Source organism: Marmota marmota, unplaced genomic scaffold (genome assembly GCF_001458135.2).
Source record: "Marmota marmota marmota unplaced genomic scaffold, marMar, whole genome shotgun sequence".
NCBI lineage: Eukaryota > Metazoa > Chordata > Mammalia > Rodentia > Sciuridae > Marmota > Marmota marmota.
The window spans coordinates 4,429,602-4,433,832 of NW_025999895.1; positions in this window are offsets into that span (position 1 = coordinate 4,429,602).

Genomic DNA, 4,231 nt, shown 5'->3' on the forward strand with positions numbered 1-4,231 from the left:
CATCCTCTATCACGGAGGACGGCGGATTTCTAGAAAGGGCTAGATGGCAAATATTTCAGATTTTGTGGGCTGCCTGTTCTGTCGTAGCTGCTCAACTCTCCCATTTTAATGAGAAAAAAGCCATAGCTAATATGTAAATGGCANAGGAGGCTGCTGTTAAGCCTGGCTCTGGGCCAACTCCTGGTTCTTGCCTCTCCAGAAACCTCAGTTTCCTTACCTGTAAGTGAAGCAGCAGAACCTACCACACAGTGTTAGGAAGGTCACACAAGGTCATGAACATGGGGACTGATCGCCCTGCTTCAGCCAGATCCACCCTCATGGGCAGCCAGGGGCTCCTCCTAACCCTGGGCCAGGTCAAGCCCTCCAGGGGATTCTTCTTCACTTGAGGAGGAACCAAGGTCCCTCGGGGCTTTTGAAACTGGCAAGACCTGCTTATATCCTGCCCTGCACCTGCCTGGCCTCACCCCCAACGCTCTCCCGGCCTCCTTGGCTCCAGCCACTCTGGGCTCTGCTGGGTCCTAAGACAAGGGAACCCCCTCCTCTAGACCTCTGCACCTCTGTCCTCCCGCCTGGCGCCTCTTCCCAAAACAGTGCAGGCACACCCTCACCGACTTCAAATTGTGGCTCGGATGTCCACCCTGTTTACCCTGGTCACAACAGAGCCCTCCCCCAGCACTCCAGTGCCCCCTCTGGCTTAATTTTTATTCCCAACCCTCATGCCACCTTTTTGAATATTATGATTTACTCATTGTATTTATTGTCTCTGAATAACAGCTCCCCAGGGGCAGTGACTTTTTAAAAATCTCTTTGGGTCACTGCTCTGGGCCAAGAATAGGGTCAGCACATCTGAGGCATTTGGTCCACGAGTGGACGGACCTGCACAGGGTGCCTGCCACCCAGGGAACACTTCAGTGCCATCACCATGCGGTGAGTCCCCGGGTTCCCACTGCCCTCAGACCCAGCCAAGCTGGGGCGCAGTTCAGGAGAGGGCTACTTCTTAAGTGCCTTGAGGACTAAAGCGCAGACACAGGGAGAGGATGCTGGTGCAGGGGGCAAGTGGCCCGAACGGACCTCTGGGGGGAAGGGAAGGCAGGGTGGGACCCCCCTCCGGGTCACGTGGGTTGGTCCTCACGTGGGCTGGGCTGTGTGGGTCTGTGCCACAGAGGACAGCATGAAGGCCGGAGGGTGAACCTGGGGTGCCTCATGGGAGTGGAGAAGCACCCCTCCACCCACCCATGCCACTTTGCAGAGCAGGGCCTATCTGAGCACCACTGTATACCCTTCTGTATGGACCCACCCCACCTCTGAGAACCGATGCTGATCTTTGGTGGATGTGGTGTGTGGACCAGTGGTCACCCCAGGAAGACCCAGAATGACCCTCCTTTTCCTCTGCCCTGGGCGAGGAGGTACGGCGGGGAGGCTGCCCCCCTCCTGAGCCCTGCTCTTGACCCATTCTCCCATGGTTAGGTCTGGACTTATAGGAAGTGCTGCTGGGATCTGTATTGTCCTTAAAGTGGGGGGCAGTATAACTCCATGTCTCTGAATGCCCCCTTTCTAGCCAGGTTAAGGGAACCCTGAGGGCAGGCCTGGGAAAGTCCGGAGACCTACATCCTGAAGGGCCTGGCTTTCTCTTGTGCACAGGAACCCGGCGAGTCAGGGGCATCTGCAGGAAGCTACTGTCTTGCCAGGCTCCTTGGGACCCGGGTCAGACAAGCGGACTGTGCAAGCTGATGCTGATGACGTCATTGCTTCTGCAGCCTGACATAAAAACCCTGCCTGAGGGGCGGGGGGACTGCGGCACAGGGGAAGCAGATGTGTCACTCATCCAGCGGCCACCACTGGACCAACAGTGCAGCCGTCTGTAGGCACTTTTTCTGGCCTTTCGGCGACCCGCCCCAGTACCCTGGCACCACTGGGCTGTGGACGTGCGGGATCACTGGTCCAGAGAGACAGGCTTAGTTTTTTGCACTGTTAGGAATGGAACCCAGGTCTTGCGCTCGCCAGGCCAGCGCTCCACCTCGGAGCTGCTCCCTCAGCCCAGCTCCGCGTTTAAAACTACACATTATGTAAGAGTTGGTGCCCGCAGTCCGGCTGCAGCAAAATAACCGGGGGATGATGAGCAACTTGTGTAGACTGATGCAGCAGGAGTGGGAGCCGTTTATTGTAGGACAGGAGGGGTATTTATACATTCCACACAGCTTATCTTAATTAACACAAACTAGATACAGCAGTCAACCAATAAGGAATCTCCACACTTAATGGCTCGCTGGCGTGACTTCACAAACCACTCCCTCTGGCAAAATGCCAGGCGCCATTTTGACTTGTTTACAGACCCTAACAAGTTGGTGCAAAATTGCCACCTGGCCTGGGCGGGCAGCCACCCCCACTTCCCTGTCGGTAAAGCGCAGGGCATGGCGGCCTCTGCTGTGAGTTCCCGGCGCTGCACAGTCGGAGGGCACAGTTGCTGCCGGACCACCCCTGCTTTAGACGCCCCCACAAGTTGAGGCTCCAGCACTGTAGTGACCTCAGCTGGCTTTGAACTTGGGGTCCTTACATTTGAACCACACTCACATTTGATAATCCTCCCGAATAACTCACAGGACTCCAAAGGCTGTGCTTCAGTCAGTTTTATCATAGTGGAAGGACGCACGTCAGAGCTAGCCACAGGGTGAGTTCTGGGGGGACCCAAACAGGGGACTTCTGGTCATCCTGGCCCCGTGGAATCCCGGTGCCATTGCTTCCTCCTGGCCATGATGTGTGACAACACCCAGACCACTGCCACCCAGGGAAGGCTGCCCAGGCCTCTGTCCAGAGTTTCTGCTGGTCTCCACCACAGGCTGCAGGGCATCTGACCTTGAGTGTCCAGGTCCTCTATCCATCAGAACTGACGTGGTGTGTACCACAGCCCCATCGTAAATCACACCATTGGGCTGTCCAGGGACAAACCTCCTACACAAAGCAGGACATTGCAAAGACCAGGGGACCATGTCCCAGTGGCAAGGGCAGAGGCCAACTCCTCTTGGCTCAGGTGAATTCTCTATACAGATTGGCTCACAATGCAGTTCCGACCCAGTGACCCCACCGTAAAGTGAAGAGATCAGGAGTCAGAGTGCATTTAGTCCACCCGACCTACCGAGCACCCCCGCTCTGCAGCACAGCACCCTGGGGTACTGGCCACCTGATCACACGGCTGAGTCAGGGTCGAGGTCACTGTCACCGCACAGCCTCATGAGAGTGTCAAATGGAGATTGTTAGCTCCAGAAAAGAGCAACATTCAAATTCTGAAGGAGGGTTTCTACGGAACACTTCTGTCTTTCCTATCATTGTAAAGTTGAAGAATTATACTTCAAGTGTCTTCCACTGAGAACCATTTGTGCGGCACCTGATTCCCAGGACTGTGAGGTTCCCGGAGCTGTCCCCGTGAGGCGTTGGTCACAGTGCCCCACGGGGAGCACTAATAAATGCAGGCTGCCTTTACACCCCACCTTCATGTTTGGAGAGGGTGCAGAGAGGCTCTTGGAACAGGGCCCTTCCTGCCTCGGGCTGGCGCAGGCCAGGGGCATCATGCACGCCCCCCACCCAGCACTCCCTGGGAGGAAGGAGGGCCGGACCTGGCTTCCCCACTACCCCCACCCCAAAATGTTAGAATGGAGGCGGGCAGGGGCACAAGGCAAGGGAAGGGCCAACGATGACAGAGCACACCGTCATCCTGCTGGGAGCCCCAGGGCCTGAGGGTGGAAGGGGGCCTGGATCTTTCCAACCCCCAAGCAGCGCCAAGCATTCTCGCGACCCTAAGAGAACCCTGCAAAGAATGGACTCCTGGTCCAGCCTGGAAGAGCCTCAGCAAATGTAGGTGGGGTCTGCCTCCCCCAGAGATGTCTCCTGGGGGGAATGGGCTGTGGCTGTTTGGGTGGTAGGTCAGGCAAGGACGTGGCGGACAGCCTGCAGGCTCAGGCTTATCTGTCAGTGTGCAGAGGTGGAGGGTTCCTCGGGAACCAGAGAGAACCCACAAGGGGCCACCTGGGAATCTATCCAAGGGGCCAGGAGGGAGAGCTATGCCCAGGAGGATGCTGGAGGGCTCCTGCTGATGTCCAGCCAGGCACAGAGCAGTGGGATCACTGAGGTCTGAGGAGCGTCCCTGGGGACTGACCTTGGAGGAGCCCACGGAAGCTGGGAAAGGAAGCCACCCAGACAGACGAGAACCGTCCCTCCAAGCCCCCCCCCACCCCCC